The sequence below is a fragment of the Anolis carolinensis genome, unplaced genomic scaffold (genome assembly GCF_035594765.1).
Source record: "Anolis carolinensis isolate JA03-04 unplaced genomic scaffold, rAnoCar3.1.pri scaffold_7, whole genome shotgun sequence".
Taxonomy (NCBI): Eukaryota; Metazoa; Chordata; class Lepidosauria; order Squamata; family Dactyloidae; genus Anolis; species Anolis carolinensis.
In genome coordinates, this window is record NW_026943818.1 from 18978602 (window position 1) to 18995011 (window position 16410).

General features: G+C 42.8%; 1 long non-coding RNA gene across 1 annotated transcript in view; it reads right to left on the bottom strand.

The window, feature by feature from the left end:
- Positions 1–16410, bottom strand: part of LOC134293051 (uncharacterized) — a 295247-nt gene that overhangs the window by 191883 nt on the left and 86954 nt on the right. Inside the window, exon 3 of the long non-coding RNA XR_010000110.1 lies at positions 1451–1608. This is a non-coding gene — a long non-coding RNA (uncharacterized LOC134293051). The remainder of the gene's footprint in view (positions 1–1450; positions 1609–16410) is intronic.

The window sequence follows — 16410 nt, forward strand, 5'->3', positions numbered from 1 at the left end:
GGAACCCCACTGGACCATTGCAGCACAGCAAAAAGTGGGCGCGAGAAATAATATCATACGAAAGCGGACTGGCACAACCTGAGGATCACAAGCAGATATAGTGAAGACATTGCCCTTGCGCTTTGCTACTCTCCTGCTGAATATGTATGCCCAGTGTGGGCATATAAATGGGGCTACAAAGTGGAGTCCACGACATGTGAGTGTGGAGAAGAGCAAGCCACAGACTACTGACTACAATGCAGTCTGAGCCCTGCCACATGTACAGTGAAGGACCTTCTCACAGTCACAAGTAACCAGCTTCTGGTCAAAGGAAATTTAGCATAATGCCAAGTTTTTAACTTTGTGTTTTTTAAAAATATTATAGCTGTATTCAGGGGCCCCTGGTGGCACAGTGTGTTAAAGCGCTGAGCTGCTGAACTTGCGGACCAAAAGGTCCCAGGTTCAAATCCCGAGAGCGGAATGAGCGCCCGCTGTTAGTCCCAGCTCCTGCCAACCTAGCAGTTCGAATACATGCCAATGTGAGTAGATCAATAGGTACTGCTCCGGCGGGAAGGTAACGGTGCTCCATGTAGTCATGTCGGCCACATGACCTTGGAGGTGTCTACGGACAACGCCGGCTCTTCGGCCTAGAAATGGAGATGAGCAACAACCCCCAGAGTCGGTCACAACTGGACTTAACATCAGGGGAAAACCTTTACCTTTATCTAGATGTATTCTCAACTTGCTTCTGACACAATAAATAAATACACACTCTCAGCCTCAGAAAGCCCTGGGACCGGATCACCTTAGAGTCGCCGCAAGCCGAAAACAACAACAATAATAACCATGTATGAGCACAATTAAGACTATGCCAGCCTGACTTTAGGATCACCATAAGTCAGAAAACAACTTGGAGACAGGCAATGGCACTGGTGACAGGAGTCAACCACTCTGAAAGGTGCTCTGGCACTTCCCAAATAAATAAATAAACAAACAAACAGGAAAATGTGAAGAGGGGAGCAGAAGACGAAAGACCCACCCTGACACATGCGCGCACACACCCATTTCTAAAGAGATTTCCCCAGATTAGATTTGTAAATCAAAAACCAATATATAACATGCAAGAATTGATCTGTTTTATATTCCTCAGTTACATTTTTGTAAAGCACATTTAGAAGATTTAGAACGTATTTGCGCCTGCTGCTTCAGCCATTATATGCTTGAGCTGAGACATCTATTTGTGAGGCCATAAAACAGGCTCCGACTACCCATGTAAATTGTGTTCTCCACAATAAATTAGATGCATACTTGCAAAAATACATAACCGCCGTTGGTCGGCTTACGGTGGCAGAATACTAATGAGGTTGAAAGTTGCATTGTCCCTCTTCTCAGGCCCAATTTAGCCTTTACATCAAAAATTATGAAGGGAAAAACACTTTATACTCTCGCCAAGAAATAAAATAGCACTTACGGGTAAGCTGCACCGCTCCTTCAGAGATATATACATGAAATGCCACCATCTTCATGCTAATTTTAGACCCATCAGGTTCGGGGCGAACTCGACTTCGACCAAGGCTACTGGGAAGGACTCTGTCATCTTTCCGCGCAAAAGTTGAAACGATAATGGATCTTCGGAGGAAAGAGGGAAAGAGGGAGTCACAGATTAATGCAAAAGGCAGACTTCATACCTAAGGAGAGAGTCAAGGAAATGGCGGAGATGCTGTCTGGGATTCAGTATGGGACTTACATCTTTGTAAATGGATGTACACATGTCGGGAAAAGAACCCGATAGTTTTGCACTCTCCATCATCACTTAGAGACTACTATGGAGGTGCTACACATTGGTGTCCATTGTGCAGTGACAGCTGACGGACAGACTTAGTGCAATAGCTTGATGTACAATGGGCAAAGATGCACATCAGTGATGTTCCCCGATATATATCAGGACACCAGCTAGAGTGGTGATTCTCAACCTTCCTAATTCCATGACCTCTTAATACCGTTCCTCATATTGCAGTGATCCCCAATGATAAAATTATTTTTATTGCTACTTCATAACTGTAATTTTGGTATTGTTATGAATCGTAATGCAAACATCTGATATGTAGGATGTATTTTCATTCACGGGACCAAATTTGGCACAAATACCCGATACGCCCAAATTTGAATACTGGTGGGATCGGACTGATTTTGTCATTTGGGAGTTGTAGTTGCTGGGATTTATAGTTAACCCAGAATCAAAGAGCATGGCTTTGTGTGCAAGCATTTAATGAGTAAGCAAATATTGACATGGTCTGAATTAAGGTCTATGTACAAGATTCTTGCAAGAATGGAAATTAAGTAATTTATATGTTTTTAATGCTTTTTAATGTTTGTATAATGTATTTTACTGATTACTGTTAATGGATTTAAATGTGTTGTTAATTTTATTGATTGTTTGGCATCAAATCTTGCCAGGTGTTGTAAGCCTTGAGTCCCCTCGGGTGAGAAAGGCGGGGTAAAAATGTTGTAAATAAATAAATAAATAAATAAAATTCTGAACCCCACCAATAATGGAATTGAACCAAACTTGGCACACAGGACTCCCATGACCAACAAAAACTAATGGAAGGGTTGGTGGGAGTTGTAGTTGTAGTTACATCCAGAGAGCACTGTGGACTCAAACAATGATGGATCTGGATCAAACTTGGCACAAATACTCAATATACCCAAATGTGAACACTGGTAGAGTTTGGGGAAAATAGACCTTGATATTTGGGGGTTGTAAGTGCTGGGATTTATAGTTAACCCACAATCAAAGAGCATTCTGAACTCCACCAATGATGGAATTGAACCAAACTTGGCACACAGGACTCCCATGACCAACAGAAACTAATGGAAGGGTTTGGTGAGAGTTGTAGTTCACTTACATCCAGAGAGCACTGTGGACTCAACCAATGATGGATCTGGACCAAACTTGGCACAAATACAGTACAGTCTCACTTATCCAAGCTAAATGGGCTGGCTGAACTTTGGATAAGAGAATATCTTGGATAATAAGGAGGGATTAAGGAAAAGCCTATTAAACATCAAATTAAGTTATGATTTTACAAATTCAGCACCAAAACATCATGTTATACAACAAATTTGACATAAAAAGTACAGTAGAGTGTCACTTATCCAACATAAACGGGCCGGCAGAATGTTGGATAAGCGAATATCTTGGATAATAAGGAGGGATTAAGGAAAGGCCTATTAAACATCAAATTAGGTTATGATTTTACAAATTAAGCACCAAAACATCATGTTATACAACTACTTTGACAGAAGTAGTTCAATACGCAGTAATGCTATGTAGTAATTACTGTATTTATGAATTTAGTACCAAAATATCATGATGTATTGAAAACATCGACTACAAAAATGCATTGGATAATCCAGAACGTTGGATAAGCGAGTGTTGGATAAGTGAGACTCTACTGTAGTTCAATACGCAGTAATGTTATGTTATAATTACTGTATTTGCAAATTTAGCACCAAAATATCAAGATATATTGAAAATATTGACTACAAAAATGCATTGGATAATCCAGAACCTTGGATAAGCGAATCTTGGATAAGTGAGACTCTACTGTAGTTCAATACGCAGTAATGTTATGTTATAATTACTGTATTTGCAAATTTAGCACCAAAATATCAAGATATATTGAAAACATTGACTACAAAAATGCATTGGATAATCCAGAACCTTGGATAAGCGAATCTTGGATAAGTGAGACTCTACTGTACTCAATATGCCCAAATGTGAACACTGGTGGAGTTTGGGGGAAATAAGACCTTGATATTTGGAAGTTGTAGTTGCTGGGATTTATAGTTCACCTACAATTAAAGAGCCCCTTGAACCCCACCAATGATAGGTCAAATAGGTGGAAAGCCTTCTTTGCCAAAACGGTTCCTAAGACCATTGGAACATGACATGAGAGCCCAAAGGGCATCCGAAGTGCCTGATGCACTCTTGTCCAGATGTGTACTTTCACAATTCACTAAAAGTCAATTCAACAACATAGCTATAGTTCTGTAACAATATGAAACGTAGACTCTGATTTAGGTCCCAGCTATATTTTGATTTGCATTGGCTTAACCAACTTCATTGACATCTCCCGATATAATTCTTAGCTTGTTCATAATGCACAAAGGTAACACATAAGTTAGGGAAATTCACACATAAAAATAAGCCTAGTGGCATTCAACAGTCAGTATACAGAAATTGTAGTATCCAGCATTGAAAAATGCAGATTTCTGCGTGGAAAAATATCATGGGTGAACTTTGGGAAGGAAACATCCCAGTAAACATCCCTACATACAACTTTCCAAAATGGTTAAAATTGTCCCTGGCTTTTTTCAAGAACGATATCAGCAGGCATTTATCTTTCTGCTATGCAACAGGGCAATGTGTGCACCAACAAGACCTGGTAGGTACGAGGGTTGAATGAAAAGTAATGCCTCCACCTTCGTAACTCCTCAACAGATGGCTATCCTGGTATGCAGCAGGTACTGGCTTGTTCAGTAGACTCTCCTCTACAGTTTCATTTGGCAGGAAGCCTTAGCATTGAACGGTTGTGTTGTTAAAGTGCAAAGTATGGAACCCTGCGCAGACAGTCGGTCAATGCGACTTAAGTAACGTGCAGTTACTGAATTCTTGAGAGCAGAAGGTGTCTCCCCAAAGGAGATTCAACAGAGAATGTAAGCTGTTTATGGTGATTGTGTTGATGTGAGTCCTGTGCGTCGTTGGGCGAGTTAAGTTTAAAGATGTTGAGGTGGGAACATCTGACTTGTGTAACAAACAGTTGGAAGTCCTGTGACAGCAACCACCGAGTTTCCCAAGCAAAAGGTTGACAGATTGATTTAGGACAATCTTCGTATCACTCAGAGAGAAATTTCAAGCATCATCGGCATTTCACAAGAACGTGTGGGACACATTATTGCTTTGCTTGCCTATCGGAAGATCTGCGCACGATGGGTCCTGTGAGACGCCGGTTGCGGAAACAGAGTGTCGATTTCTTCCAGGACGGCTTCAGAAAACTTGTTCATTGTTGGCCGAAATGTATCCAATTGTCTGGTGATGATGTGGAAAAATGAATAGTGGTAGTTAAAGAGCACATTCTCAGGATTATTTCTGTTTTTGATTTATTAAAATATTCCCATTCAAACCCAAATAACAAAGGTGGAGGCATTACTTTTCATTCAACCCTCATAGATCCAAATGGCTATGCAAGATCGGATCCTGGTCTCGATAATATAAATAACCAAAATACTATATTTTCCTCTTATTTATTATTTGTCTCTTTGAGTCAGTGCAGTGTAGTGGTTTGAGTGTTGGCCAACTTGGCCAGGAAACCCACTGGTTTTCCTAGGTCAAATCACACTCTCTCAGCCTCTGAGAAACCTCTTTTGAACAAATCATGCCAGAAAACCCTATTAAGGTTTGGCATAGGTCAGAAACAACTTGACGGCAGAGAACAATATCCAATTCCTCCCCCATCCCAATCTATATTTTGCTACCAGTATGCTTAAACTACCTAGCTACGGACGCTTATCAACAGTACAGTGGCTTAGGACTTCACGCACACACATCCACGGCAAACCCCCAAATCCAATAAAATTGCAAATTTCACTGTATTTCACAATATCCTAAATAAACATGAACAGCGTGCATTTCTCTTTCTGGCATCAAATATTAATCTGTCCGTGGTCGGAAATGCGCTTTCCATCTTGTGTGCGCTCGTGTTGGGTAAACACTCGGGAGATTGCTATTCCAACCCGTTCATTCTCTGCTAGAGTCAAGAGCATGACAAATTTCCCTCCTAATTACACCCGCCACTGTTTGCCTTCTAAGACTGTAAATCCTCCATCACATTGGGGCTTTCCCCCCACCCGGCACCCACCCCCGCCTCCCCAATTCGGGATAAGGCTCTTCTCCTGTCATACAAACTACTGTCGGGGCACAAAACACAGTCCGTGGCGTAAACGTTGAGCATTGTTGGGATGTGGGTAGAAATGGGACAGAGAGGGGAAGAACCACCAAACAACAAGACCAATTAGTATCAAACTCAACACTTTGAGTCCCATAAAGGAGAAAATCAGGGTATAAATCAAATAAATATTACAGTTAACTCTCCATATTTGTGGGTTTAACTTTTGAAAAATTGATGAATATGTTTTCTTTACAAATCTTTTGGTCGAATGTGTTGTTGAAGGCTTTCATGGCCAGAATCACTGGGTTGCTATGCATTTTCTGGGCTGTGTGGCCATAATAGTAGTAGTAGTAGTAGTAGTAATAATAATAATAATAATAATAAACAATATGTAAAGCAAAGTGAAGAACCTGCTTTGACTGAAGTCAAAAATCGGAAACTCCTCAAAGCACAGCAGACAAAAAAATCAGTACAAGAAAACCGCACTACAAACTAGAGCTGACAGCTGGCACAACAAAACATTGCATGGAAAGTTCCTTGAAAAAATTGAAGGAAAAGCTGACAGGGAGAAGACCTGGCTCTGGCTCACGAATGGGACCCTGAAGAAGGAGACAGAAGGCCTGATCCTTGCAGCCCAGGAACAAGACATCAGGACAAAGGCCATTCAGGCCAAGATCGAAAAATCAGCTGATGACCCAAAATGCAGACTGTGCAAGGAAACCAATGAAACCATGGATCATATCCTCAGCTGCTGTAAGAAAATCGCACAAACTACAAACAGAGGCACAACCATGTGGCCCAAATGATTCATTGGAACTTATGCCTCAAGTCCCACCTCCCAGCAGTAAAGAACTGGTGGGATCACAAACCTGCAAAAGTCTTGGAAAATGAACACGCAAAGATACTGTGGGACTTCCGAATCCAGACTGACAAAGTTCTGGAACACAACACACCAGACATCACAGTTGTGGAAAAGAAAAAGGTTTGGATCATTGATGTTGCCATCCCAGGTGACAGTCGCATTGACAAAAAACAACAGGAAAAACTCAGCCGCTATCAGGACCTCAAGACTGAACTTCAAAGACTCTGGCAGAAACCAGTGCAGTGGTCCTGGTGGTGATGGGCACATTGGGTGCCGTGCCAAAAGATCTCAGCCGGCATTTGGAAACAATAGACATTGACAAAATTACGATCTGCCAACTGCAAAAGGCCACCCGACCGGGATCTGCATGCATCACCCGAAAATACATCACACAGTCCTAGACACTTGGGAAGTGTTCGACTTGTGATTTTGTGATATGAAATCCAGCATATCTATCTTGTTTGCTGTGTCATACAATAACAATAATAATAATAATAATAATAATAATAATAATAATAATAATAATAATAATAATAAACATCACACAGTCCTAGACACTTGGGAAGTGTTCGACTTGTGATTTTGTGATATGAAATCCAGCATATCTATCTTGTTTGCTGTGTCATACAATAATAATAATAATAATAATAATAATAATAATAATAATAATAATAATAATACATCACACAGTCCTAGACACTTGGGAAGTGTTCGACTTGTGATTTTGTGATATGAAATCCAGCATGTCTATCTTGTTTGCTGTGTCATACAACAACAACAACAATAATAATAATACATCACACAGTCCTAGACACTTGGGAAGTGTTCGACTTGTGATTTTCTGATACAAATCCAGCATATCTATCTTGTTTGCTGTGTCATACAATAATAATAATAACTTTATTTTTATACCCCACCTCCATCTCCCCAAAGGGACTCGGGGCAGTTTACATGGGGTCAAGCATGGATAATTACAATCAACAGAGAGATAAAAACACATCACATAAAATACAATATACACATAATCTAAAAGTAGGGTCTAAATTTGTTTCAATAATATAAAGTCATCAATTAATCACTCAGATTGACACTATGGTGGGTCGCTTTGACCAATCACATAGAGCTAACCCCCACTCCCACCCCTGAAAATAGCTATTCAAATATGGACATATTTTGGGGCACTGGCAAAAATAGGCCTGATTCTCCACCCAACCTCAACCGAAAGGAAAACAGCAAGCGGTTGCTGTCGCAAAGGCCAAGAAAAGAAGTGTCAATCTAGTTTCTAGTAGCGGTTTCAAGAAACCCCTCCGCCAGGAGGACAAGGCGGTGGCAGGAACTCAATTGCCTTTGGGGCATTGGCGGAGTGACCCCGAGTAGGCAGTGAACAAACAGGCCTCTCGGCCCCGGCTTTCCACGAGACCCGATGAAACCCCGCCGGGCGAGAGCTGAGAAAGGAAAGCAGTGGGAAGAAAGGAGGGCTGACCCAGAGAAATAGACAATCGGGGTTTTTCTCTGGGGCTTTCCAAAGCCAGCTCTGACTTTGACTGCTGCGCCACAGTCCGAGGAACCCCACAACGCCAAGTTTCTCTCCATTTCGTCTTGCTACCAGCTAATCAACACATCCGACAGCTCCTGCTGGGCCGCTTGGTGCCCACTGCCCTCCTCCTCTGCCTCTCAGAGAACTGCAGGCCTGGCTGTACTAAGCAGGGAGAAAAGAGAGCCCACGGAGGAAGAGGAGATCCTGCAATCCTTTGTCTCCTTTCTCCTTTTCTCTAAGGCCAGTGTCCAAAAGACTAGATCCAGCATTCTCATACTCTACAACTGCCTGGTTTTGCAGGACAGTCCAACTAATCCTTGTCTTCCCAGTTTCTCTTCATCCTCAGCTTCCTACAATTGCTGCAAATTGTGTTCAAAGTGCACTCCTTCAACTCAAGGAGGGGTCTTGCCCTTCTCAAGAGATGCAACCAAAACAAAACTGCCGTGACATCTCCAAATTCATATGTTCTTCCTCCTTAATAGAATCAAAGGTTTGAAAGTGTCATGATCTCCAATCTTTGGCATCTCCGGTGGGCTGACAAAGAACAGATGCCAGCCATAAAACCTCAATTACCCTCTGGTATGTGAGAGCCCCTATATAAATGGGCCAAAGAGAAGGTTCTGCTATTCTGTACAAACTGTCGGGTTCTCTTCTTCTCCCAGTTGTGCTATGGGTCAGTCTTCCACCAGAAAAAGCCCCAAGACACACTGTGATGCCTCATGGGCCTTGTAGTCCTGTTCCTAGTACTATTGTGACAGATGAAGACAAAAACATGGGGTTTTCGCCGGTTCAACAAGAGCTGGAGTCTCTTCACCTGCAGGATGTTGATGTTTGCCCTCAAGAAAGTAAACCAGGCCTTGGGCAGAACTCCCCTCCGTTTCCCAGGAAGGAATCTTATTCTAGAGACAGGGGAGTTAGAGAGGCCCAACGAAGGAGTTTACGGATAGCTGCCAAACAACAGACTGATTAGGTCTGCTTCCCTTGGGAAATTCTAAGGAGTCTTGCATCTGGACAGAGTTGGGTTTCGCTTCTTGTTCTCTAGGGAAAGAGACTTGTTGGCGGGAAAACGAGACCCAATATAGGTGTTTGGCGCGGGAGATTCTTTGCGGAGTCAATTGATCACCTTCAGGAGAGAGATCGTGTGTGGACTTCGTAACCCCAGTTCCTTGCTTCCCGGATCAAGCTTCAAGCCTTGCCTTGCCTTGCGGTTTAACCACGGACCCTGCTCCATGCTTCATGTTTTGCCTTGTTTCCAGTCACGGACCTAGCCAAGAATCAAGTTTATTTCCAGCCTTGTTGTCAAGCTTCATTGGACTCTAAGACTCTGACGTTTCCCCACACTATTGCTTGGCAAAAGTGTGTGTTTCGGTCAAGTGGATTAAAACTTTGAACTCTAATATCATTTATTGGACAATACATTTTTGGACTATATTTGACCTCATTTGAAAGGTCTGCTTCTGAACTATATTCTTCACTTGTTTTTATTGCTTTTATATATTTCCTTAATAAAGATATTAGATAGAGATTGGCCTCTGTGTACGGTTATTGGTGCCCAGCAGCCAGGGACCTGACACACACGCTGGTAGATTCCAACAGGTTTTATTGTACAGAACACCAGAACCTTCTCTTGGGCCCATTTATATAGGGCCTGACAGCCTCTCCAGAAATTGCTGACAGCCGCTCCACCAATTTTTTGGATGGTTTTATTAATATCTGACATTTTAATGGCATTAAATACCATTTCCAAATTATCTTATAATAATTTTCTTTAACTCTTATTGATAAATTTTTCAAGTGCCTCTGTTTCCACAATTGCGACCATTCCATTTCATTTATTTTCATGACCCCGCCCACTGCCTCTCCCATAACCCTTTCCTAGTCTCTTCGATGGCACACAGCAAGCAGAGGAATTGATCAGCAATGAACATACTAGAGAGGTTTGGGAAGAATTCACCATGATTTATAGGAGTTGTAGGTACTGGGATGTATAGTTCACCTGCAATATAAGAGCACTCTGAACTCCACCAACTATGGACCTGAAACCAGCTTGGCATACACAACCCCCATGAACAACAACAACAAAAATACTGGAGGTCTCTGGGGGAAATTCACCTTGATTTGGAGGAATTGTAGTTCACCTACATCCAGAGTGCACTATGAACCCAAACAATGATGGAGCTGAACCAAACTTGGTATGCATACCCGATATGCCCAAAATTGAATACTGGTGGGTTTTGAGGGGAACTGGCCTGGGCATTTTGGAATTGTAGGTACTGGGATGTATAGTTCACCTGAAAACTATGACCACTCTGAACTCCACCAAAGATGGAATTGGATCAAACTTGACACGCAGAGCCCCCACGACCAGTAAAAAATACTGGAGGTCTTTGGAGGAAGTTCAACTTGATTTGGGGGACTTGTAGCTCACCTACGTCCAGAGAGCACCGTGAATCCAAGCACTGATGGATGTGGACCAAACTTGGCACACTGACCTGATATGCTGAAATTTGATTAGTGGAGGGGATTGGGGGGAACTGGCCTTCCTTTCTGGGAGTTGTAGTTCACCCACAACCAGGGAAACTGTGACCTCCACCAATGATGGACCTGGACCAAACTTAGAGCACAGAACCTCCATGACTAACTCAACCTACTGGAGGGATTGGAGGGGACTGACTCACCATAGTGGGAGTTGTAGCTTACCCTACAGCCAGAGAGCACACTAAACCACACCCATGATGCATCTAGAGAAAACTTGCACAACATAACAAACTTTAAGGACTAATGGGATTTCTCGTGCTAACCTGGCATAATGTCAGTTGTAGTTAATTCACAACTTTATGCATTTTGCACAATTAAAAAATTGACTTTTTCAAATCACCAGGGCAATGCCGGGTACTCAAGCTAGTGTTTAAGTACAATCTCTTTTCCTGTAGTTTGAATATGTGGCTCCATTGTGTCTTGTACAGCTGCTTTCTTCACCTGCCTAATCCTTCTCCTTCTCATACTGAGTGCTTGACAAATGATGATAAGCAAAGTACAAGATGCAGGCCCCAAAGACCCTACAGTTGTAATGAAAAGACCATGCATGCACATGCACACACGCATACACACACCCCGGAGTCGTTGCTGGGCTCGATGAAAAAGCTTGTTTCCATAGATTGTGTTTTGAAGCCCAGATCTCAAGTGGTGAAGCAATTGGATGGAAGGCCATTATGCGCCCACTGTAATTTATTCTACAGAGAACTCAAAGCACCCATTATCCGGCGTGAATGACACCACTTCTTCTGCTTTGCAGCACAAAGGTGCCCGGTATCTATTTCCCAGGATCTAATGTGGTCTGTGCTTAAATTAATACAACGCCGACGGCGGTAGTGGGGAGTCCGTGCCCACTGAAAGAACGGCAGCCATCCAAAGCAGCAGGAGTTGCGCCAATGTTTTGCAACCATGTGTCCAAACAGTGTGCGGAAGGGCTGGCCGTTGTCATGACCTGCGCTGTATTGAGAGGTTTTATTTCAAAAATACAACACCTTGCATTTCCTGGTTGGCAGGAGAGGTTCTGCAATTAAGGACGGGTTCCTTCATGTTTACTTTGAAAAGGGATTTTCTGCTTTTCAGAACACAAGAAGCCAATGGTGGATAGTGAATATGCACTGGGTTTTAGTTTAAACTTTAAAAGGTGCTGTTTTCAATTCTGTTGGCAACTTCTGTCTTTGTAAGCAGATTTACTCAGTAAAGGTCTGCTATTGCGTTATTATGCATGTCTGCATCCAGTAAAGGTCCACTGTTGCATTATTATGAACATCCACATCCAGTAAAAGCCTGCTGTTGCATTAATACATACGTCCGCAACCAGTAAAGGCCTACTATTGCATTATTACGGACATCCGCATCCAGTATAGGCCCACTTTTGCATTATTATGAACATCCACATCCAGTAAAAGCCTGCTGTTGTATTAATACGTACGTCCGCAACCAGTAAAGGCCTACTATTGCATTATTACGGACATCCGCATCCAGTATAGGCCCACTTTTGCATTATTATGAATGTCCGCATCCAGTAAAAGCCCACTGTTGCATTATTATTGACATCCAGATCCAATATAGGCCCAATGTTGTATTATTATGTATGTTTGCATCCAGTAAAAGTCCACTGTTGTATTATTATGTATGTTTGCATCCAGTAAAAGTCCACTGTTGTGTTATTATGTATGTTTGCATCCAGTAAAAGTCCACTGTTGTGTTATTATGTATGTTTGCATCCAGTAAAAGTCCGCTGTTGTGTTATTATGTATGTTTGCATCCAGTAAAAGCCCGCTGTTGTGTTATCATGTATGTTTGCATCCAGTAAAAGTCCGCTGTTGTGTTATTATGTATGTTTGCATCCAGTAAAAGCCCGCTGTTGTGTTATTATGTATGTTTGCATCCAGTAAAAGCCCACTGTTACATTGGTACATACGTCCACAACTAGTAAAGGTCCACTGTTGCATTATTATTGACATCCGGATCCAGAAAAGCCCGCTGTTCCATTACTACATATGTCTGCATCCAGTAAAGCCCTGCTGTTGTGTTATTATGTATGTCTGCATCCAGTTAAGGCCCATTGTTGCGTTATTACATACAGACCACTATGAAGTGACCGATGCATAGCGGAATTGATTCACTTGGAGACCGGGGCACAAAGGGATCAATGCGTATTGGGATTGTTGTTGTGCACCAGGACACTAGCTAGAGAGTGTTGATGTGCATGAAGAAAGGCCAAGGTCGGTTTTGCCCGCACAAAGGGACAGAATACCTCCATCCTCGACAAGAGTGCTCTCGAGGAACTGGATTGTGGACCGTTTGGAGACGTCATCCACTCTCGGCCAACAAAGACGTCTTTGATTCTTCCCCTCTGCGACGAGATCACAGAAGGTGATACCAGTCCAGCTGTCCAGTTATCTCCGCAGCTAATTAGCCCAATTAATTAAGAAATTGTGCCGTGTTTCCCGCTGACACCCGGGGTCCTGAGAGAGCAAGGAAGAGGTCAGATGGAAAGCTGTGTTTCTTCTGGAGGAGAAGGGTAATAATTACAGCACAATAGAAAGGAACTTTTGCTTCCCCGCATCATCTGCTAATTACAAAACAAAACTCCCTTGGGCTGTAGTACTTGTCTAAGTTACAGGGAAATTTCAAAGTAAATTTTAAATATTGTGGGTGGGTGGGGATACTGAAATGTTTAGGAATTTATTATCTTGGAGGCAAAAGCTGGCTTGCAAACCGCATTAGGTCTACAAATCTCACTTTGGTGGGTCCTCTATCTTGACTCCAATGTGCCTCCCCAGAAATGTTTTAAAAACTGGAGCAATATTTGAGGAATTCAGTTTCCCAAATCACACAGAATGCCCCACATTACATGAACACGCATGAAAATACTCTCAACAGGAAATGATAGAAAGTCCCACCATTTTGAGAAGAACTATAACAGAAAACCAATATTGGGCTTGCAGTGGGTGTCTGGTGAGAATATAGACCTGGCCGCCATATATTTGCACATCCATGATTTAGTAAAGGTAAAGATTTCCCCTTGACATTAAGTCTTATCGAGTCCAACTCTCAGGGGTGGTGCTCATCCCCATTTCTAAGCCGAAGAGCCGGTGTTGTATGTAGACACCTCCTAGGTCATGTGGCTGGCATGACTACATGGAGTGCCATTACCATTCCGCCGAAGCGGTACCTATTGATCTAATCACATTTGCATGTTTTTGAACTGCTAGGTTGGCAGAAGCTGGGGCTAACGACAGCAGCTCACGGATTCAAACCACCGATCTTCCGGTCAGCAAGTTCTGAAGCAGAGCAGTTTAACCTGCTGTGCCACCGCGGCCCCTGAATCCATGATATCGTTTTCTGAACAGCTTAATAAAAATATTAAGGTATAATGGACCTACTATGTAGAACAATGACAATAACATGAAAATCCTAACTTTCTCTCCCTTCTTGTTATTGCCTAAGACACTAAGGCCAAGTAATGTGCTTTTAACAGAACTACTTACTGCCCAGTAAGAATGAAAATGGACCCAAACGGATAAAAATTCGTCAATGTTTTGTCCAGGAGAGAGGCAACGGGACCTTGTGATGACAAAACCCGCGCACGCCAACCTTTCCGGACTCGGTAATCTTGTCAGGACCTGTAAATGTCACATTTAAATTCATACTTTGTAGCCCCTTTGATTTCCAAGAGGATTACAACTCTCCTGAAAGCGAGGCAAGACCAAAAGCGCCACGAAATGGAATTAACCACTACTTAGGCCTCTCTTTTCTCTCGCCCGTTCCCCCCCCCCTTTCCCCGGTTGCCTCTTTTACATTGTTAACTCCTTCCCAATCATGCTGCCTAATCCTGATTAGGCTAAATAACACACATCTGAATAGACAGCACTGGACACCGGAGCATATGTGTCTATTGTATCCGTCCCTGGTTAATCCCTAGCCTGGGGTGAGGGAGTCGGGGAGGGCGGAGGGAGAAAAGCTGTGACAAGTGGACGGCCTAAAAGCTTCCGACTGGGCCGGGCACAGCAAGGATTCCGGCAGGTGGGCCGGGAGAGAGACCGCCCGATCCAGAAGATTCAATGCCCCTTGACGCCTTTGTTCTTCACGTTGGCCATGACTTGAGTACTTGCCGCGTTGGATAAATACGGGAAGCGTGCAAGGTGATGGAGCGGAGACACATCCCTCACCCAAGCAGACATTTCTTGCCTTTAACAACTTCAAGACACATTTCTTGCTGGGAGAGCTGTGTTAGCCATACGGCGGAATATAAGAACCAAAATCCGCAGAAGAACAATATTTTTGTTGGTCAACCACAATGCACAAAATACTTCTGGCACGATTTCGAAACTCCGCTGAGTTGAAGGCTCTTGTGGTCTCTTCCAACTCTATCATACATACAGAAGAAGACAAGGAAACCCATGAAATATGTCATGCAAGGTTTCAAACCTCCATCAACTTCTTCACTGGCCAAAAGTTGTCTTCAATAATTATATAGAAGGTAAGAGAAATGCTCAATACTTCATGCTAGTTTTTGAAGCTCTGTTGGCAACTTCATCAGGCAGTCAACATTGATACTAAAATACAACACCGCCTGAGCTCTGCGAGTGCAGCATTTTTCTGAATGAAGCAGAGAGTGTTTGAGGATCAGGACATCCGTAGGGACACCAAGATGCTTGTTTATAAAGCTATTGTCCCCACAACCCTGCTATACGCCTTCGGGGCTCCGCTGGGTGGATGGCTCTTGTGGTCTCTTCCAACTCTATCATGCATACAGAAGAAGACAAGGAAACACATGAAACATGTCATGCAAGGTTTCAAACCTCCACCAACTTCTTCATTGCCCAAAAGATGTCTTCAATGATCATGTAGAAGGTAACAGAAATGCTCAATACCTCATGCAAATTTTTAAAGCTCTGTCAGCTTCTTCATCAAGCAGCCACCTCTCCACAAAAGTCAACATTGACACTGAAATACAACACCGACTGAGCTCTGCGAGTGCAGCATTTTTCTGAATGAAGCAGAGAGTGTTTGAGGATCGGGACATCCATAGGGACACCAAGGTGCTTGTTTATAAGGCTATTGTCCTTCCAACCCTGTTATATGCCTGCGAAACGTGGACTGTCTACACACTTAACTCCTGGAACGATTCCATCAGCTGCCTCTGAAAAATCCTGCAAATCTCTTGGGAAGACAGGCGGACAAATGTCAATGTGCTGGAAGAAGCAAAGACCACTAGCATTGAAGTGAAGAACATGCAAGTCAAGAATAGGGCTCCACAGTCACCTACGTACCCACCGCCAAGACACTACACCTGGAAATACTCGGACAACGTGGGATCACCTAAGTAAGTAAGTATCTCAGATAATCATACAGAAGATAATGGAAATGCACAACACTTCATGCAAGCTTTCGAAGCTCCATCAGCTTCTTCATCAGGCAAAAGATATATCAGATAATCATATAGAAGGTAACGGAAATGCACAACACTTCATGCAAGCTTTCATAGCTCCGTTGGCTTCTTCATCAAGCAAAAGATGTCTGAAATAATCATACAG